This window comes from Poromitra crassiceps (assembly GCF_964638095.1).
Source record: "Poromitra crassiceps genome assembly, chromosome: 14".
NCBI lineage: Eukaryota > Metazoa > Chordata > Actinopteri > Beryciformes > Melamphaidae > Poromitra > Poromitra crassiceps.
This window is the reverse complement of record NC_139633.1, coordinates 3,031,474-3,054,735: the sequence shown is the minus strand read 5'-3', so window position 1 is coordinate 3,054,735 and position 23,262 is coordinate 3,031,474. Positions and strand designations below refer to the sequence as shown.

Sequence of the window (23,262 nt, the reverse complement as noted above, 5' to 3'; positions counted from 1 at the left end):
CTCCTCCGGCTTGGGGGGAGCCGACCTGAGGCCACCGTAACTCGGCTTCAACTCCTCGCTCTTATCCGCAGTCGTGTGGAGTGGGGGTGTCTTTGGCCAGCTGTCTGGGTTGAGAAGAGGGAAGGGGGATCCGCAACCCCGCCTGCTGGTGGTGAGTGCGGGAAGAGGCCTTCCCCACGCAGTGTCGATCACAACAGCTACCTGTGATTGCGGTGGGTCGTCCTCCCACTCTTCCCAGGCCTGCAGCAGCGTCTCAGGTAGGACTGGATCATCCCAGCCTGGTTCCCATTTCCATCGGTGCTGTACGAGCAGGATAAGATGGATCCTCCCGAACTGATGGAGGGGCAAGTTCCTCGGGCAGGATTCCTGCTGCAGGGCGGTGATGGGGTAAGTTTGCTCGCCTAGACCAAGGTTCGGTTCCGTAAAGGCTCTCTTGGTGCAATAGGTCTGCTCTGGGCGACTTGCCGGCGAGACGATGAGGGAGACGGCCGCCCCGTGAAGCATCTGGGGCTCCTGCCTCGCCGTCCGCCAAGGCATGTCCACTTGCTCCACTTGCTCGGACTTGTTGGCCTCCCTGGAGACCTTGGCTGGAGTGGTCTCCGTGAGCCCGGGCAGGGCCAGGAGGTGAATTCTGGGAATAGGTAGTTGAGATGGCTGGTCCCGTCCTCTGGGGGGGTCCCAGCTGTCGACCTCGGCTATCCTGGGGTGGTTGATGCCGTCCAGCTGACTGTGCCCTGTGCTGTTGGTCTCAACGTTCGCCATGCCTCCCTGAGTCTGGTGTATCTCGGTGGCGGGCTTGGCCGCCCCGTTGCACTCTATGGTATGCTCAGGGTCGGCGACCTTTGTCGGTGGACCTAGGTGGGGGTGTTGGTGTTGGTGGCACTAGAGCAGTGGGTTCCGTAGTATGGGTCGTCGGCTCTGGAGCCACCGTGCTGACCTGACCCTGGTCGCGGGAGGTGAGAGGCACAGGTGGAACTGCCGGGGCCCCGGCGAGCAGACAGGCGCGAGGCCGGGCTGCTACGTGCTCCTGCTCGACTTGCAGCCGGGCACGAGCCCTTTTCTACAGTGTGTGTGTGTGTGTGTGTGTGTGTGTGTGTGTGTGTGTGGTATACACTGGTACTGATACTGACTGCCGGTATGCTCTTTCTATTTGTGGCCCAGAATGCGCTTCTGTTTTGGGATTTGCTGCGACAAATGTGCCTACCTGGAGGTTCACAGATGGGTTTTTTCTTCTGCACAAATGTTGTGCTTACAACTAAAGGCAAACTGAAGCATGCGATTTGTTAAAGTTATGTTGATGTCAAAATCAGAACTTTCTTATTATATCATTTGAAAGGGCTGTACAATGAAATACAGGATAAGGTAAGTCTTTATCATACACAGTATGAGTCAAGCTTTAGGCTACGTTCACACAGGGCACCCAAGCCTTGCCTACGCCTTGCCTTTACCCACGCTTTTAAATAGGCGTCCGTTTTAGTCAATGAGGCTGTGTACACAGGGCGCCTCAACGTGAACCTTGCGTGTACCCACGCCTCGCCTGAGCTGCGCCGATTTTATCGTTTAGGCGTGAGTTCTATTTTCAAGCCGACTAGGCACGTGAAGGCAGACTTTTTCTGTCAAGCCATGAAGGAAAAACGCGACAATATCCGTGGGAAATGGCAAAGTCAACTGAATTTCAAAATAAAATGGTGTTACTACAACAGTGTTGAGCAGAGAGAGAGAGTGATTGACGGGTGGCTATAACGTGGGGCTTTCTCCTCGTCCGTAAACAAATCTTCAGGAGGGAGAATAGCGACCGAAGAAGCAAGATGGACAATGAAAAGTTAATCCACTTAGTACAACAGCATCCAGTTCTCTATGACAGCAGTCACCCAAGAAGGAGACCTGGTTATAAATATCCAGCATCAATAGCACATTAAATCAGATTTATTTTACCTACCGGGATAATTCGGGACCACACGTGACAAAAAGAAAACAGAGAGGAGAGGCGCTTGTAACTCGGCTCAGGTTCAGCGTGGAATAGGCGTCCAGTGTGATCGCAAAAGCGTGTGATAGGTTCACGCCCAGCTCAAGGTATGGAGGCCATGACCGTAACTAGCTATGAGAACGGGGAGGTCCGGACCTCCCCTAATATTTCAGAGAAAAAAATAAAACAATCTGCATGGAAAAGCATGAAAAACACGGGATCGCTTTTATTTTGAAACGAAAGGCAGGTCAGGCAGGAAGTCATCTGACGCCGCGTCCGCGGTAACTTGATTCCGAGAGAGCAGCAGCATGGTGGTGAGTGATGACTGTCTGTCTGCCTGGCGAGATAATTGAAGGTGAGCGAGCTGCGAGACAGTGAGCGAGCTGCGAGACAGTGAGCGGGTGAACGACAGACAGTGAGTGACACTGACAGATTTTTTAGCAACAACCAAGAAAGTAAGTGTCTAGTCTGTCTCTTAAGTAATGTTACCTGTGTGACACGTTGGGATGCTACTGGCTAATCATGCATGATGCCAATTGCCAAGCTCCCGAAGTCAGGTATGCAGGTGGCTGTATGCATGGTTTCAGTTTCATGACCCAATAAGTAACAAAAAGAGGTGGTGTAAAGTTAAAAACAACATAATATATTTTATTTTATTTTTCAATCGTTCCTATCAGGAATAAATAAATGTCCCTCTGTATGTTTTTTTTATTATCGATGATGACTTTGTGTGTTGTGTACGGCTTGAGTTGTGTACCTGTGTTTGTAGGTGTTATTTTGATATGAATTTGGCTAAAACAGTTTGTGTTTGTTAGTTACAATTATGTTGACAGGAGAACTGAGCAGGTGGTGACATGAAAGAGAATATACTGAATAATGACATCACAACAGTATAATCCTAATGTTGATTTAAAATGATATATTACTCTAAATATGGCTAAAAAAGGGGGGGAAAAACCCTCAAATTTTTTGCGGGCGCCGCCGAATCCGCCTCCCCTTGCTGGTCCTCCCCTATTTCGGAACCCTGGTTACGGCCCTGATGGAGGCGTGGGTTGAGGCAAGGCAAGGCGTAGGTGCCCTGTGTGAACGTAGCATTACGCAGACGCACACAAGCACTCAGATGCATACATTAAAAAGATGTGCCAGCAGTAACACCATAAATTAAATTTGCTCAATAATATGACAATAAACTCAGAGGTTAAAACACCCATTTCTCTGCCAAGGCGCACGCACACACGCACACGCATGCACACACACACACACACACACACAGTAAACACTGAAATCAATGTTCACAGCAGGACCAGAATGGACCGCGCTAAGACTATTAGCCTCTGATGGAGAAAACCAACATGCAGAAGCGTGGGACTAGCGTAGCGTGGCTCAGAGTGGGGCGTTAACACACACAGTGAAGTGTGGGACTAGCGTAGCATGGCTCAGAGTGGGGCGTTAACACACACAGTGAATACTGACGGTCAGCATGCTAACTTCATTAGCATTGTGGCTTCATGCTGCTTATGGAAATAGGATTGACCGCAGGATCGTAGGGAGGGAGTTAGCATGCTAGCAGAGTTTTATAATTGAAGTCAATTGGAGTCAAAGTCTGCAAGGGTGAACGTGTGAATTGAAATATGGTATCCCTCTGTGTGTGTGTGTGTGTGTGTGTGTGTGTGTGTGTGTGTGTGTGTGTGTGAGAGAGAGAGAGAGAGATGTGTGTTTATTAACTAGCATAACACGCAATCATTTTATAATTGCAGACAATAAAGGTCAGTGATGGAATTATGCTTGGTGTAAGGTATGTACAGTATGAATGTATGTGTGTGTGTGTGTGTGTGTGTGTGTGTGTGTGTGTGTGTGTGTGTGTATGTACGTATCGTATGTACGTATACGTACGTACCCAATCGCCAGATCAAACGACATTTTACATCTCTGAAAACCAGATATGTACAATATCAACGTAAATTTGAAACAAATCGTGTGCAAAGTATGTTTCTAAAACTTGGCATTTCTACATCTACAATCCCCAACATCTACAATCTCAACATACATTTTAAACAAAATGCAGATTGATTTGAAAATGTCGCTGTCTTTCCTACGTTAAATGCAAATAAAACAATGTTCATTACTGTTTACGCAAGTAAAACAACTTGTGGTTATGGTTGGTGTTTGGGTGAAAAGAGAAAGTAAAAAAACGCATTGTGCCGGGAGCCGAACTGGCGCTCTCAAGATGGGGGCGATACAGGTCTCCCAATCCCACCCCTTCACTGTTAGGCACCAGTACTTCAACATCAGGCAGTCCATAGTCTATGATGTGTTGTGTACAACGTTAATCAATTATTTGCATAACTAGAAGATTAAGATTTAAAGATTCAACAGGACGGACAAACCCTGTCTTTATTTGTCACATTTGTCATGCACACGATTTAAACACGATTTTCAGACGGCAGCCCGTCTTTATTGTCACACGAACACTACAACACATGCATGCGGCCACAACACACACTCATGCTGACGGTGGCCGGTGATATATGTCCTCTGCATTTGACCCATCCAGGCTTGTCCTTTCCTCCAGGGGGCAGGCCAGGAGCAGTGGTCGCTTTTTCTTTCCAGCGCCCGGGGACCTTCATTGGACCATCATTGGATCAACTTCAGATGTTGTCGTCACTGGTCGGATGACGATCTTCTGCATGTTTTTAGTGGGGGGTTATGTACGGAGGAACCCCCTGGGGGGTACGGGGAGAACATGCAAACTCCACACATGCACGGCATCCAGTACACACATGCACATGCTTTGGAGGCGCTGTGAAATTTGTCCTCCGCGTTTGACCCATCCTGGCTCGTCCTCCATGGTTCAGGCCTGGAGCGGTGGGCAGCTGCATGAAGCACCCGGGGACCAACTTCTTCCAACCACCACTGGTTAGACAACGATCTTCTGCATGTTTTTAAGGGGGTACTATATATGGAGGAACCCCAGGCAGCACGGGGAGAAAATGCAACCTCCACACAGAAAGGCCTGTTCGACGAGATAGCCCACCTGGCCCGGGCAGTAAGCAGTGGGCAGACTGCGGGCACTGAAGACATGGGGAGAACACACCCACGGCGTACAAGGCAGGAATCGAACCCAGGACCTTCTAGCTGCGACAGCGCTACCACTGCGCCACCGTGCCCACAGAAACGTGATACACAGAAACGTGATACACAGAAACGTGATACACAACAGAAACGTGATACACAACAGAAACGTGATACACAACAGAAACGTGATACACAACAGAAACGTGATACACAGAAACGTGATACACAGAAACGTGATACACAGAAACGTGATACACAGAAACGTGATACACAGAAACGTGATACACAGAAACGTGATACACAGAAACGTGATACACAGAAACGTGATACACAGAAACGTGATACACAGAAACGTGATACACAGAAACGTGATACACAGAAACGTGATACACAGAAACGTGATACACAGAAACGTGATACACAGAAACGTGATACACAGAAACGTGATACACAGAAACGTGATACACAGAAACGTGATACACAGAAACGTGATACACAGAAACGTGATACACAGAAACGTGATACACAGAAACGTGATACACAGAAACGTGATACACAGAAACGTGATACACAGAAACGTGATACACAGAAACGTGATACACAGAAACGTGATACACAGAAACGTGATACACAGAAACGTGATACACAACAGAAACGTGATACACAGAAACGTGATACACAGAAACGTGATACACAGAAACGTGATACACAACAGAAACGTGATACACAACAGAAACGTGATACACAGAAACGTGATACACAGAAACGTGATACACAACAGAAACGTGATACACAACAGAAACGTGATACACAGAAACGTGATACACAGAAACGTGATACACAACAGAAACGTGATACACAACAGAAACGTGATACACAGAAACGTGATACACAGAAACGTGATACACAACAGAAACGTGATACACAGAAACGTGATACACAGAAACGTGATACACAGAAACGTGATACACAACAGAAACGTGATACACAACAGAAACGTGATACACAGAAACGTGATACACAGAAACGTGATACACAACAGAAACGTGATACACAACAGAAACGTGATACACAGAAACGTGATACACAGAAACGTGATACACAACAGAAACGTGATACACAGAAACGTGATACACAGAAACGTGATACACAGAAACGTGATACACAACAGAAACGTGATACACAACAGAAACGTGATACACAGAAACGTGATACACAGAAACGTGATACACAACAGAAACGTGATACACAACAGAAACGTGATACACAGAAACGTGATACACAGAAACGTGATACACAGAAACGTGATACACAGAAACGTGATACACAACAGAAACGTGATACACAGAAACGTGATACACAGAAACGTGATACACAACAGAAACGTGATACACAGAAACGTGATACACAGAAACGTGATACACAGAAACGTGATACACAGAAACGTGATACACAGAAACGTGATACACAACAGAAACGTGATACACAGAAACGTGATACACAGAAACGTGATACACAACAGAAACGTGATACACAGAAACGTGATACACAGAAACGTGATACACAGAAACGTGATACACAGAAACGTGATACACAACAGAAACGTGATACACAGAAACGTGATACACAGAAACGTGATACACAACAGAAACGTGATACACAAGGTATTTTGGTTCAGAAATATTCATGTTCTACATTACTGCTGCCATTTTATTCTGGCGACTTGACTGGTGTATCAGAATATGTGTATGTACACAATCTTACAAGCCCTGCCTTTATAATTGGAGTCAATTAGCCAAGGTGAATGTGACTGAAACATGACATCTGACATCCCTTTTAGAGTGTGTGTGTGTGTGTGTGTGTGTGTGCGTGCGTGCGTGTGTGTGTGTGTGTGTGCGCAGGCACGCATGTCTGATATGTGCATGTATGTGTGTGTTATCTAGGCATACGGTATGTAACTATTGGCATTCTGAATCCAGGCTGATAATTGCAGCCAGCCTCCTGTGTGTGTAATAGGTCTGACATATGACTGTTCCTCTGCTAAACATACTGTACACGGCATAAATGAGGATGGAAATGTATGGAATTATAATAGAATCTATATTCAAGAGGGTGTTCAAGAAATTTGAGAGCATTATTTATCAATTTCACGTTCATATTTTCGACCCTTGGACTCAAAAAGCCCCTGCGTGTGCTCAGATTTACTCTGCTTGTCCTCAAACTATACGCTCGCGCTCAAAACTTTACACTCGCGCTCAAAACTTTACGCTCGCGCTCAAAACTTTTCTTTATGGACAGATTTCATGCACTCACATTCAAATATCATGTCCTCGGACTTCGATTTTGTCTGCTTGTGCTCTCAGTCTATGCTCCCATTCAAATTGAGTGTGCTCTCTCTTGGAATTTCTCCTCTTGGATTTTCTCTTTGCTCTTGGATTTAGAGCGAAACATCAGTATCAAAAAGATAAACCAATAGAAAGCCAGTATAATGTTGACCAATCAAATATCCCTGGGTGGTTTCTGGGTGCATTTGTTTTAGATTTAGGCTGTCCCGTGTGGGCGGTTTTCTAAACTCCAGTAGGTGGCGGTAATGCACATACATATGTTTGCCAACCGCCATCAAACTCCAAAAAAGAAGAAGAAGAAGGTTTTTTCTACCAACACGCAAACAGTTCATGTTAGCAGGTATCGTTACATTTGTTTATAGTCACGTTATTAGTGTTTAGACATTTGGTAGATGTGGTTTTTAATCGCTATAGTATGACTAGCTCTATAGCCTGGTTGAAACAGGACACCCGGTTTAACGCTATCAGGTTATCAATGTGTTTTACTGTCAATGGTATTTACTGTCGATACTGGCTAACGCAAGACCAGCGATTAATGTTAGTTAGTCGGTATTTTGAGTGTTTATTTTATGTTTCATCGTGGCATTCCTGTTCACTAACGTTACAATTGCTAGCTTTAACGTTAGCTATTGTTAGCTAACTAGTCGTAAACATTAGCTTGCTACCTCCGATTGGAACTGTCTTTCGGCTAGCTATGCTAACCTAGAAAGAGGTCTTTCTCTTTCTAGGTTAGCATAGCTATTAGTTGGCATGCTTTATCAAGGTGAATGCGCTGGGCAATGTTACCATCCATGGCATAATGTGTTGATAAATTATACTGTCGATCGATGGTTCAACCAGCAAATGCATGAGGCCAGACATTAATGTTCGTTTATTACAGTCGGGCCGCCGGTGGCATTTTGTTAGCTAGCGGTATACTCTCATGAGGCATTCCTGTTGTTAGCTACAAGCTCACGTTCTTTTCATTAGTTTTGTTAAACTAACAAGAGCAATGCCGATTGCCGAATCACTTATGTGGCAAACACATGCATTTAAATCCCTTATGTAACTTTCCTAACGACGTTAAATGAGCCACTAGCCAGCTCGGTTCAGGGCTTTATGTATCACGTTAACGTTAAGCCTAGCTTAGCCTGATCGTTACGCGATACACTTATCGTAATGCTATGACATATTATCAGAGCCATTCATAAATCCATCTGGTTATTTGGCATCACTACTGTAACGGACTGTTCAGTGTTGTGATCTATTTGCGTTTGTATGTGAGGCTCTGTTTAGTGTTCACTCAAGGGTTGTTGTGGTCCTGCTGTGGTATTCGGATAATAAAGTCAAGCCTTTTATAACGTTACAGCCTGACTACCGTTTATTTTCTTAACAAAGTGTGAATAGGCGGACCCGAATACACGGCTACATTGGTATCAGCGGTGGGATTATTCACAGTTTTGTTTATTTGTGACGTTAAAGTGCGGAGGAGCCGTGTTAGTGCATTTAGCTTAGCTGCAACAGTATAGCCAGACTGTTCAACACTGAACAGTCTGTTACAATACTAATTTGATTGTTGATTGTGTGTGTGTGTGTGTGTGTGTGTGAGAGAGAGAGCAGATCTAGGTTTTTCTGTCATCTGTCTGTCTGACTGAGGAGCCCAGATCAGAAACGCCATCGAGCAACGACCTCTGAATAATGTAAGTTATGCTATCCTTCAAATGTAAATATAGGGGACTGGTAACTGTAGTAGTTTTTATTAAGTTTACACAAATACACATTCCATCCTAAAAGTATAAATTCCATCGCTACATGTAGGTGTGTTTGCATAGCACATTTTTTAAATCAGATTTCCACAGAGAGGAACATATTAATCTACTAGGAATCTCGCGATTCCAAGGCTCGCCCGCTGCGCAGCTTCGCCCACGCTGCTGGCTGCCGAGCTGGCCTGCAGCTCGCATGCGCAGCTCAGCCACTGCGTGGCCTCGCCCACCCTGCAGCTCGACCACTGTATGGGCTCACCTGCTCTTATGACATCACTGATGATGTCACAACTTCATCGCTGATGGCATCACAATTGCTCTTATGGCATCACTGATGATGTCACAACTTCACATCTGATGACATCAACAGTCTTATGACATCATCGGTGATGGGGGAATTGAAACAGGGAAACAACAAACATTGCCCACATGTTCCCTTTTATAGATAATAAGATAGATAGATAGATAGATAGATAGATAGATAGATAGATAGACTGATGGATCATCACTGACAGTCCTGGAAAATGATCTAGAAAAGAACCCTGAAGTAGAGAGTCACTAACTCCACCCTCCTCTCTCCTCCCAGTTCGAGTACGGCCGGACTCCCAGCCTGAGGACGTCAACATGAACAGCTGATCTTCCTCATGTCCACTGAAGCGTCCCAAAACGTCACTGCAAGAACAGCGTCATTCACCAACGCCACTTCACCAGGACGCATTGACACCGCCTCCTCCTCCACTCCGGACCCCTCTGGAGCCCGACCCTCCTGGCGAGACCGGGACAGCGCGCGCGCATGCATGCATGCATGCATGCAGTCAGCTGAACGCAGCCAGGACGCTGTGGGCTCCCAGCCTTCTCCTCGAGGCCTGATGGCCGTCTGCACAAGCCACACAACAGCTCTGGGGCTGGTAAGCAGTGCTGGAAGCATTGTAATAGACTAACTGTCCATTAATCTCCTTATCAGGCACCCAGAAGTAACAGGACTAATTTTAGTGTTTTCTTCCAATTTGGGCCAGTAGGCTAGTGTCGGCCAAATTGGAATTTTTTGTATTTTCATTCCTTTCATTCCTTTCATGTTTTTTGTCCTGTCTAGTGTGTCTCCTGTTTCCTGCAATCAGCATAATTATATTTTATATATATATATTTATATTTTATTACCCATAGGTTCCCCAAGGTATTAACTTGCCCAAACTAATCTTTTACGGCCTAGTGGTGTGCTGTGCTTCGACCCCTGAACAGATGGGTGAAATGATTTGGCTTGACGTGCTTTAGCCTATCTCTTAGACCAGTGGTTCTCAACTGGTGTAGCCTCAGGACCCACTATTTTCCTTGTCATGAAGTCGCGACCCAAGTTTCAGATTTTTTTTTAAACCACTCAAATTTATTGCACAAAAAATAGCGCATTAATTTAATACACAATGCCTTCATGCACTGTTATAAACCTCAAATGAACAAAAAAGTGCAACAGAAGTGCAACTAGGGCTAAAAACCAATTGAAATAAGGCAGACTTGAATTACAGGCCTATATGTTTTTAAATTTAAACAAGTCAAACTGGTCATGCTCAGAAAGTCTTATTTGAACTGTATGAAATATGAAATAAAAGGCAGACTTATCTTGAATTACATGCCTATATGTTTTTAAACAAGTTAATAATAATAATAATAATAATAATAAAACAAGTTAACCTGGTCATGCTAATCCAGTTTCAATAGTCTGAATTTAACTAATATGAAATAAAAAGGAATCACAGGCAGGCTATATGCTTTTTAGTTAAACTGGTCATAACTTTTAATTAAACTGGGGCCATGCTAATCCAGTTTCAATCATCTGAATTGAACTAAAATTAAATATGAAATGAAAAGGCAGACTTAAAAAAAAAAAAAAAATTGGCCAATGTCCACGACCCAATCAAAACGGCGTCGTGACCCACCAGTTGAGAAACGCTGTCTTAGACGGTCTTGAATTGTGTGGTTTGGTTTTACCCATGTTAAATTATGAGCTTGATCTTATGCATGTGTGCCCAAATGTTTGCTGAATTGCAGTGTCCTCTGGAATGGAGTGTAATATGAAACTGGCCTAACAAGTATTGGTTGTGGCAGTTTGATCTAGTGGGACAAGCTACTGGGAAGAGGGGAGCTGATTTAATCTGCAGAAAACAAAGTATTTTGTATGTTAATGATTTATTCCTAAACTAAATGTTAATAAATGGAAATGTATAAAGTTTACTCCGTCTCTGTGTGTGTGTCTTGGGGATTGAAATAGGTGGTGTCAATTCAAGTGGGCCAGTTGCCCCAGAAATTGTTCAAGTGTGACAAATACATTTCAAATGTGCAATACTTATTGCACTTTTATTTTATTTCATTCTGTTCAGTTGCGCTTAAATTTTGTTTTAGTCTTCAGTGATACAGTTGCACTTTGAATCCTTTTGGGCAAATACGGTTATAATAATACATTTGAATGAAATTTGTGAATGACAGTTTTGAGTCAATTTGTCCACTGTTATTTTCTTCTTCTGGCGTTTGTTCTTAGACTTTCAGCTCCGTTGAGGCGAGCCAGACCACTGTGTCATCGTCCAGGGCAATTAAGCCATGATCACCGTTTGGTGGCCGGTGTTTTGGGCAGCTATTCATTATGTGCTCCACAGTCAGTGATGGGTCCCCACATTCACACTGGGCGCTGTCCGCGAGGCCCCACCTCAGCATGTCTGCCCCGAAACGCCCCACGCCTGTCCTCAGGCGGTTGAGAGTCGACCATTGGTTTCGGGGCAGGTGCTGGCCAGGAACGTCCGTGGGGTCCTTGATGTAGCGGTGGAGCCTAGATGGTTCGGCTGACGTCCACTGGTCCCTCCATCTTGCCTTGACCCATGAGGGCTTAGGGATGTCGGCTGGTGTTATCAATATAATGTGATGTACATATTATTACACTACAAGGGTGGCACACAGCAAGTTGTACTTTCAGCTCTGTTAAAATGTTTAGTACATTATGTATACTAGAGTATTGCAATATATCGCATTCTGCATTTTTTTATTGAGTGCTTCAGAATGTTATTGCTGTTTGATGTCAGAATATTTTTTGTAAAGCCTGTGTGTATCTGAGCAGTTCCCAAATGATGGGAGAGTACATGAGTTGCCTACACAGTATATGGCAAGAGGAAAGATTCAGAGGGACAAATGCTGTTGTGCTAGCAAGTGCTATTGAACACTAACCAGTAGTTTTATGCTTTTATGCACCTGGATTTTAACTGTCAAATATAAGTGTTGGGTAGGTTATAGAACTTTTCACTGTAATTCTGTTGCTTAACAGTTTCTTTGGATACAGTGGTTCTCAAACCTTTTCACGTCAAGGACGCCTAAACGGACACAAATTAGACCATGGATCCCCCATTTGATAAGATTTTGGCCCAGGGTCCCCCATCTGATAGGATTTTTGCTTTTAAATGGTTTAGTACAGAAACGGAAGCCCTTGACCAAAAGTCATTCAAGTCATCAAATTATGTCACTGTTACTTATGGAAATTGTTATAGTGAAAATAAATTATCCCCCGTTTTGCTGGGGACCCCCTGCAAACCCCTCAAGGATCCCTGGGGATCCCCAGAGCCCACTGAGAACTACTTGGATAGAGGAAGACTACAGGATTGGTGACTGGTCTGCATGTCTTTTGAATGTACAATTTACCTTTGTGCTATTCAATATAAACACCACTATACCAGTCTAGCAGAAAGGGCCCTCAGATTTTGAGATACACCCCTACCCGAGGTAGAACAAAACCCAACAATGATTTTCTTATATTTAGGGTCTCCCATTAATTAAATTGATTGTCACGGGGGGACTTTTTGTTGGTGTTGTTCTTTAGAACTACCCCAATCCTACTTCACCAAATAGTCAAATGATTTACCTAAAACAAAAATTGAATTATAGTCCTGTAAACATAGCTTTAGTTTAGGCGGAAATTGTACTTTGTGGTGATAGGAACATAGGACTCCATCACTTTTCTCTCATTTATCAGAAAAACAGAAATCCCTAAAAAATAGACCATTACTTCATTGTCTAGGGTGCTATTGAACACTAACCAGGATGGACCCATCACAGACTGTGGAGCACATAATGAATAGCTGCCCAAAACACTGGCCACCAAACGGTGATCATGGCTTAATTGCCCTGGACGATGACACAGTGGTCTGGCTCGCCTCAACGGAGCTGAAAGTCTATCCTGGTCCATCTAACCAGGATGGAGATATCTGGTAGTTTTATTGCACATTAGATTTCTTTAGACATAGGCCTACTACCTCTTCTCTGAAACAGTGAAATTATGTAATTCCAAATGGGGGATAAGTGGCATAATAGCCTATAAGTTAAGAATGCTCACTCTGATGGTCATCATATTTGGAAAGGGAAATACCAGGTGGCTGAACTACATCACCAAATAGTCAGAATGTGGGTAACCCAATAAAATAAAGTTAATGTACATTTTGCAAGTTTTATTGAAACTGGAACATTAATCCAAACTATATAAATCAGTAGTATCTCCTGTCTTGACATGACAAAATAATACAATTATAATAGTAATAATAATACATTTGTTTTATGGTAGCCCCAAATCTCAGTGCTTCATTTCATTTCATAAACAGAAACGGACTAGAAAACAAATTAACCAAGCAAAAACAAAACAGACGAATAAAAAGTGGCTGCTCATTTGATCTGGTATATGGACACTTGTTTCCCATCCCTTGCCGATAGGAATGTCTCTGTCAATGTACCTACTGATTGTAAAGCGCTTTGGATAAAAGCACTATATAAATGCAGGCCATTTACCACTTACCATAACAAGGGTTTGGGCATGTGACTGTGACACACCATATCGCTGTCTGATACATTGCTCTTTGGACATGTTGTTCAAATGCATCCTCTGTTGGTGGCAGATTTGCAGAGACTGTTTTTTTTTTTTTTGGGGGGGGGGGGGGGGGGGAGGGACAGTGCATATTAATGAACAGTAGAAACAGTACATGTAAATATGCCAGATTATAGCCTGAAGGCTAGTTTCCGTCTGCAGTCCCTTGGCCGGTTGATGCAACCCAGAAAACAAGCACAGTGACAGAGAAAACTCATAAAATACATGGGAAATATACAATCCTAGCAATACAGTACAATTAGTAAAGAGAGAGAAGAGGAAAATTCAATTATTAATGGTGAAAGGTAATACAAGTGTGAGCATCCTGCAAGGTCACACATGGTCGCAGGACTGGTTCAGTCTCAGCCACGCTTTTAGATGGCCCTTGAAGGTGACCAGACTGGAGCTTTCCCTTATGGAAGGGGGTAGGCTGTTCCATACCGTGCATCCTCTAAAGGACAGCACATTCTGACCAAACAAGGTTCTTCTTAGTGGAACCTCACAGTCTCCGTTCGTGACGGCTCTGGTGGATCGAGTCGAGTTGGACATTGCTCTGTATTTAATGAAGGTGTTAAGAGGAGGTGGCGCAAGGCCATGAAGGATTTTGTAAATTAGACAAGCGGAGGTGAATTTTCTGAAATCGTCAAAACTTAGCATGTTGTACTTGGTTAGAATATTGCAGTGGTGGTAAGTGAAAGGTTTTTTTATCCAGAATTTTCAATGCTTTTTTATAGAGTATCTCAATTGGCTTAAGGATTGTTGGGCCTGTCATAGACCAGCTGGTCAAACAGTAGCTCAAATGTGACAGTATCATAGAATGCAGGAACATCATGGCAGCACTATCCGATAAGGAACACCGTATTTGCCTAAAGTTATGTAGATGGGATTTTATTGTTTTCGACACCATTTTAACATGGCTCCTGAAGGAGAGTGGAATCTAGCATAACACCTAAATATTTGAACTCCTTAACAACATTGATTTCCTCAGTTCCTAAGAATACGTTGGAATGTGTAAGAGTTGTAGCTTGCTTCAAGAAAAACATACAAACAGTTTTTTTTGCGTTCAGTAGGAGACAGGACCTGGTGAGCCAGGCCTACACATGGGTCAATGTCAACATGGTTGACAGTGTCGAACGCCCTTTTTAAATCTAAAAATACAGTGCCTACACAGCCCTTTCTATCTAATAGGCTTTTACATTTTTCAATGAGTGTGACCAAGGCAGACTCTGTAGAGTGGTCTGGTCGGAAACTGAACTGCATGGGCTGCAGGGGGGTTTGACTATTACCAAGAAATTCCATTATTTGTTTGGCAATCCATTTTTCATCATTTTAGAGATGATGGGCAAGATGTTGATCGGTCTATAATTATTCAGGTTGGAGCGTCTCCTGCTTTAAAAGTGGGGGTGATTGAGGCCAGTTTCCACGCCCCAGGAACCACCGAGTGCCTAATGGACAGGTTAACAAGGTGCATGATTGGGGACGCCAGCGCCTCCTTGTGTGTTTTCAGAAAGCTGGTGTCGAGACCGTAGACATCCTTGGCTTTTGAATTGTTTAGAGAGCACTGATGATATTGATGACTTCTGTCTCAGAAATGTCTTGGATGCAGAATTGTAGTGGTGGGTTGTCTGCTGTTCTATTTACTGGTCTGTCAGGATGCAGGGATGAGGTGAACTGTTTAGAAATGTCTTCGATGGATTTTATAAAAAAAAAATGTAATTCCTGTGCCAGGATAACAGGGTCTCGGCACAAGCTGGTTGTAAATTTTTAATTCCAGGCCTTTGATATCCTTCTTGTATTGTCTCCCTGTTAATTTGTTTATGTTCTGCCATATTTTCTTACTATTCCCCGTTCACAATAATTTGAATCCAAAAGTTTGCTTTGGCCTTTCGCAGCTCCAGTGTCACTTTATTTCTGGCTGTTGTAAAGTTGTACCTGTCGATGCTTAATCCAGATTTAATGGATTTTTTTAAGTTGATTTTGTTGATGCATTTATGAAACTCAGTCCATCCAAGTTTGTGCACATCAGTCCATTTTCCTTTTTTCCGTAAAGCACTACTTAACTTATAGGCTATTATGCCACTTAACCCCCATTAGGAATGACCTAATTTGACTGTTCAGAGAATAGGTAGGCCTATGTCTAAAGGAATCTCATTTGCAATAGAACTGTGCCAGATATCTCCATAAAACTACTGGTTAGTGTTCAATAGCACTTGCTAGCACAACAGCATTTGTCCCTCTGAATCTTTCCTCTTGCCATATACTGTAGGCAACTCATGTACTCTCCCATCATTTGGGAACTGCTCAGATACACACAGGCTTTACAAAAAATATTCTGACATCAAACAGCAATAACATTCTGAAGCACTCAATAAAAAAATGCAGAATGCGATATATTGCAATACTCTAGTATACATAATGTACTAAACATTTTAACAGAGCTGAAAGTACAACTTGCTGTGTGCCACCCTTGTAGTGTAATAATATGTACATCACATTATATTGATAACACCAGCCGACATCCCTAAGCCCTCATGGGTCAAGGCAAGATGGAGGGACCAGTGGACGTCAGCCGAACCATCTAGGGTCCACCGCTACATCAAGGACCCCACGGACGTTCCTGGCCAGCACCTGCCCCGAAACCAATATGTCGACTCTCAACCGCCTGAGGACAGGCGTGGGGCGTTTCGGGGCAGACATGCTGAGGTGGGGCCTCGCGGACAGCGCCCAGTGTGAATGTGGGGACCCATCACAGACTGTGGAGCACATAATGAATAGCTGCCCAAAACACCGGCCACCAAACGGTGATCATGGCTTAATTGCCCTGGACGATGACACAGTGGTCTGGCTCGCCTCAACGGAGCTGAAAGTCTAAGAACAAACGCCAGAAGAAGAAAATAACAGTGGACAAATTGACTCAAAACTGTCATTCACAAATTTCATTCAAATGTATTATTATAACCGTATTTGCCCAAAAGGATTCAAAGTGCAACTGTATCACTGAAGACTAAAACAAAATTTAAGCGCAACTGAACAGAATGAAATAAAATAAAAGTGCAATAAGTATTGCACATTTGAAATGTATTTGTCACACTTGAACAATTTCTGGGGCAACTGGCCCACTTGAATTGACACCACCTATTTCAATCCCCAAGACACACACACAGAGACGGAGTAAACTTTATACATTTCCATTTATTAACATTTAGTTTAGGAATAAATCATTAACATACAAAATACTGTTTTCTGCAGATTAAATCAGCTCCCCTCTTCCCAGTAGCTTGTCCCACTAGATCAAACTGCCACAACCAATACTTGTTAGGCCAGTTTCATATTACACTCCATTCCAGAGGACACTGCAATTCAGCAAACATTTGGGCACACATGCATAAGATCAAGCTCATAATTTAACAACATGGGTAAAACCAAACCACACCACACAATTCAAGACCGTCTAAGAGATAGGCTAAAGCACGTCAAGCCAAATCATTTCACCCATCTGTTCAGGGGTCGAAGCACAGCACACCACTAGGCCGTAAAAGATTAGTTTAGTTAGTTAATACCTTGGGGAACCTATGGGTAATAAAATATAAATATATATATATAAAATATAATTATGCTGATTGCAGGAAACAGGAGACACCCTAGACAGGACAAAAAACATGAAAGGAATGAAAATACAAAAAATTCCAATATGGCCGACACTAGCCTACTGGCCCAAATTGGAAGAAAACACTAAAATTAGTCCCGTTACTTCTGGGTGCCTGATAAGGAGATTAATGGACAGTTAGTCTATTACAATGCTTCCAGCACTGCTTACCAGCCCCAGAGCTGTTGTGTGGCTTGTGCAGACGGCCATCAGGCCTCGAGGAGAAGGCTGGGAGCCCACAGCGTCCTGGCTGCGTTCAGCTGACTGCATGCATGCATGCGCGCGCGCTGTCCCGGTCTCGCCAGGAGGGTCGGGCTCCAGAGGGGTCCGGAGTGGAGGAGGAGGCGGCGTCAATGCGTCCTGTGGAAGTGGCGTTGGTGAATGACGCTGTTCTTGCAGTGACGTTTTGGGACGCTTCAGTGGACATGAGGAAGATCAGCTGTTCATGTAGACGTCCTCAGGCTGGGAGTCCGGCCGTACTCGAACTGGGAGGAGAGAGGAGGGTGGAGTTAGTGACTCTCTACTTCAGGGTTCTTTTCTAGAGATCATTTTCCAGGACTGTCAGTGATGATCCATCAGTCTATCTATCTATCTATCTATCTATCTATCTTATTATCTATAAAAGGGAACATGTGGGCAATGTTTGTTGTTTCCTAGACTCAGCCCTCAGTCTTAATCCGTTTCACTCCTGTAAGACTGAGAATATTACTATTTAAATCTTTGCATAACGTTAGGTGGCGCTGTTGGAAACCTTGCATCGGAGAACCAATCATGAGTGTTGTGGGCGGGCCTGCTTTCTGGGCGCAGTGACGCTCATGCAGAACCAGTGTCTCGCAAAACATCGCAGCGTTTGCGGAGAAACATATTAATCACTTAGAAACAAACATAACCTGTTAATAGGACGTGTTTCATCCGGCCCCGGCGGCTAGAGGTCTTTTCCCCAGCGATAAGACAGACTCCCGAGGCTAACGTTACAGAGCCTGCTGATGACTCACAGTAGCAAGCGGACCACTTCCGGGTAGGAAACATTATTGTAAAATAAACAACAGCTATAAATTTTGTTTGGAGCATATCAGCTTCATGCTCTGTGTTAGGACTATGATAAATGGCATTGCCGCTACCAAATAAAATTATAATAATAAATGTAGGCGTGTCTGCTGCCGGCCGTTCTCGCCGGGCTCGGACAGACAGTTTCTGGCAGTGAAATTCCCAGACGTTTGGTGGCGCAGCTCACCAAACCTCTGGGAGCCGAGACTAGTTGTTTCCCTGTTTCAATTACCCCCATCACCGATGATGTCATAAGACTGTTGATGTCATCAGTGATGTCATCAGATGTGAAGTTGTGACATCATCAGTGATGCCATAAGAGCAATTGTGATGCCATCAGCGATGAAGTTGTGACATCATCAGTGATGTCATAAGAGCAGGTGAGCCCATACGGTGGGCGAGGCCGCGCAGTGGCTGAGCTGCGCATGCGAGCTGCAGGCCAGCTCGGCAGCCAGCAGCGTGGGCGAGGCCGCGCAGCGGGCGAGCCTTGGAATCGCGAGATTCCTAGTAGATTAATATGTTCCTCTCTGTGGAAATCTGATTTAAAAAATGTGCTATGCAAACACACCTACATGTAGCGATGGAATTTATACTTTTAGGATGGAATGTGTATTTGTGTAAACTTAATAAAAACTACTACAGTTACCAGTCCCCTATATTTACATTTGAAGGATAGCATAACTTACATTATTCAGAGGTCGTTGCTCGATGGCGTTTCTGATCTGGGCTCCTCAGTCAGACAGACAGATGACAGAAAAACCTAGATCTGCTCTCTCTCTCACACACACACACACACACACACACAATCAACAATCAAATTAGTATTGTAACAGACTGTTCAGTGTTGAACAGACTGGCTATACTGTTGCAGCTAAGCTAAATGCACTAACACGGCTCCTCCGCACTTTAACGTCACAAATAAACAAAACTGTGAATAATCCCACCGCTGATACCAATGTAGCCGTGTATTCGGGTCCGCCTATTCACACTTTGTTAAGAAAATAAACGGTAGTCAGGCTGTAACGTTATAAAAGGCTTGACTTTATTATCCGAATACCACAGCAGGACCACAACAACCCTTGAGTGAACACTAAACAGAGCCTCACATACAAACGCAAATAGATCACAACACTGAACAGTCCGTTACAGTAGTGATGCCAAATAACCAGATGGATTTATGAATGGCTCTGATAATATGTCATAGCATTACGATAAGTGTATCGCGTAACGATCAGGCTAAGCTAGGCTTAACGTTAACGTGATACATAAAGCCCTGAACCGAGCTGGCTAGTGGCTCATTTAACGTCGTTAGGAAAGTTACATAAGGGATTTAAATGCATGTGTTTGCCACATAAGTGATTCGGCAATCGGCATTGCTCTTGTTAGTTTAACAAAACTAATGAAAAGAACGTGAGCTTGTAGCTAACAACAGGAATGCCTCATGAGAGTATACCGCTAGCTAACAAAATGCCACCGGCGGCCCGACTGTAATAAACGAACATTAATGTCTGGCCTCATGCATTTGCTGGTTGAACCATCGATCGACAGTATAATTTATCAACACATTATGCCATGGATGGTAACATTGCCCAGCGCATTCACCTTGATAAAGCATGCCAACTAATAGCTATGCTAACCTAGAAAGAGAAAGACCTCTTTCTAGGTTAGCATAGCTAGCCGAAAGACAGTTCCAATCGGAGGTAGCAAGCTAATGTTTACGACTAGTTAGCTAACAATAGCTAACGTTAAAGCTAGCAATTGTAACGTTAGTGAACAGGAATGCCACGATGAAACATAAAATAAACACTCAAAATACCGACTAACTAACATTAATCGCTGGTCTTGCGTTAGCCAGTATCGACAGTAAATACCATTGACAGTAAAACACATTGATAACCTGATAGCGTTAAACCGGGTGTCCTGTTTCAACCAGGCTATAGAGCTAGTCATACTATAGCGATTAAAAACCACATCTACCAAATGTCTAAACACTAATAACGTGACTATAAACAAATGTAACGATACCTGCTAACATGAACTGTTTGCGTGTTGGTAGAAAAAACCTTCTTCTTCTTCTTTTTTGGAGTTTGATGGCGGTTGGCAAACATATGTATGTGCATTACCGCCACCTACTGGAGTTTAGAAAACCGCCCACACGGGACAGCCTAAATCTAAAACAAATGCACCCAGAAACCACCCAGGGATATTTGATTGGTCAACATTATACTGGCTTTCTATTGGTTTATCTTTTTGATACTGATGTTTCGCTCTAAATCCAAGAGCAAAGAGAAAATCCAAGAGGAGAAATTCCAAGAGAGAGCACACTCAATTTGAATGGGAGCATAGACTGAGAGCACAAGCAGACAAAATCGAAGTCCGAGGACATGATATTTGAATGTGAGTGCATGAAATCTGTCCATAAAGAAAAGTTTTGAGCGCGAGCGTAAAGTTTTGAGCGCGAGTGTAAAGTTTTGAGCGCGAGCGTATAGTTTGAGGACAAGCAGAGTAAATCTGAGCACACGCAGGGGCTTTTTGAGTCCAAGGGTCGAAAATATGAACGTGAAATTGATAAATAATGCTCTCAAATTTCTTGAACACCCTCTTGAATATAGATTCTATTATAATTCCATAGAAATGTCAGCTTGGATCACACGTGGAAAGTGAACGTGAACATGTTTGAAGTCGCGGCTGTCAAAGAATTCAGCACTCGTTCAGGCGAGAAGCGTAACAAGTTGCCGCTATTTTGAGATTTTTCCAATGCAAATAGCTTGTACTGTAATTTCTTTGTAGTTGTAGTTACATTGTGCTTCATATCTCTATATTTAGATGCATTAATGAACTATAAATAAATGTAAACATATATTCTTGTAAATATTTTATGACATTAAAAGACACAATAAAAAAGTGATTCAAAAACATATAGATGGATTAATCTGTTAAAACTGTTGACACTGACAGTGCTTCTGTGGTGATATGATGCAAATATGACCATCTTCAGTGTATTTTGATAGTGTATTTATTTGAAATAGCAGCTAGCAGTTAACTTTAGCCAACACCTGTCATCATGCAGCTAGAGGGAATTATTTGAATGAATAAAGTTGTGACAGTATCACTAGTAAACCCAACTAGGGATTGGATGTTGTTTTGAATGGCTTGTCTGCTGCACGTACGTTTTTATTTGTATACAACAATTAACGCAAATTCAACCAATCGGCGCTTTTGCAATTTTTCTAAATCCCTGCGATTTCTCCGTAAAAAACGGCAAAGCAGGTTCCTCCACTTGCAAGTTTTGCCAGTTCTTGCAATTTTACAGCCAAAAAAATCTAATAACACTGCAAATTCCATCGCAATGTTTGAGAAAAATAGCCAATAGTTAGCAGTTTAATATTATGTAAGCAAATATATCCCATGCAATTTTTGCCAGTTCCTGCAATTTTACTGAAAAGAAAATCACATAAAACCTCACAAACTGCATCACGATTTTTCAGAAAAGCCGCTGCAAAATCAACCATTTTGATCACAATAATCACAAAGAAACTCAAAGCAAAATCCTAGAGGGACTCTTTACTGTTTACTCATGTCTTATCACTTTCCGCCATTGTTGTTGTTGTTGTTGACGACGACTTCCCTTTTGATGTGGCCGCTAGCTTCCACCTTGACTAAAATGTTGCATATGGTGGCTTTAATTTACACTGAGTAACCCACAGAGCGCTGTCACAACAGCTGTCATTCGCTTTTTGGGGGTCAGTGATATTTGTCTCCACTGAGCAAATTCTTGAACTCCCTTTTCTAGTTGATATTATATTCATCAGAGGCTGACAGACAGAGCAGCAGTGTCAGCAAACAAAATGACAGCTGAAGATGTCATGGAAGACAACATGGGAGAGGTTAAGGCTAAAGGCCAATATGGTGCTATTTCAGGACTGGTAATTGTCCCAAACTCTGTGCTCAGCAGATATTACACTCATTTAATCATGACAACAGATCATCTGGATTGCAGAGGTGAACAACTGAAAATAAACACCTTTTTTTGGGGGATTGACAGTTGAATATGTTGCAGAAGATAGTGTGGGAGGCAGCGATGTCTTCGTCTTGTCTCCCGGTGAGTCGACCCTAACCCCCGGATCAACCTCATTCCTTCAACAACTGGAGGAATCGGTTTGTTTCCCTCTGCGCGGCGTTCCTCGCTCCTCAGCGGGCGCTGCATATTCGAGGTGTAATGGGTTCGAACTCGGCTCGCGACCTCGCTTGTCATCCTCTCTCGTCTCTCCTCCTGTCACTCTCCGACGCGGACTCGTTTCAAGTGCTAACCACGGGTCGAGGCCGAGTGTGAGAGGGAGGTGAGGAGCAGCCTAATGAGACAACAAGTGCCTCCTGCTCCCCATTAGTGTCTATATGTATCTCCTGCACCTTCAGGAGGTGGTGGTGGTGGAGGCCGTGTGGGGGCGAGACATGAGTGGGGCTGTGATCAGACGGGTTTCTCTTTTCTCCTGCTCAAACGCACAGCTCGTCTGTGAGCGCTGTAACGGAGCAGGCGCTTAACGGGCTCCAGG

At 43.5% G+C, this 23,262-nt stretch overlaps 1 long non-coding RNA gene across 1 annotated transcript; it reads left to right on the top strand.

Annotated features, from left to right (window-relative positions):
* The first annotated feature begins 7,694 nt into the window (after positions 1-7,694).
* LOC310788977 lies at positions 7,695-11,043 on the top strand. Its single transcript, XR_014553320.1, has 2 exons — positions 7,695-9,065; positions 9,715-11,043. It is a non-coding gene; the product is annotated as an uncharacterized lncRNA (long non-coding RNA).
* The last annotated feature ends 12,219 nt before the right edge of the window (positions 11,044-23,262 follow it).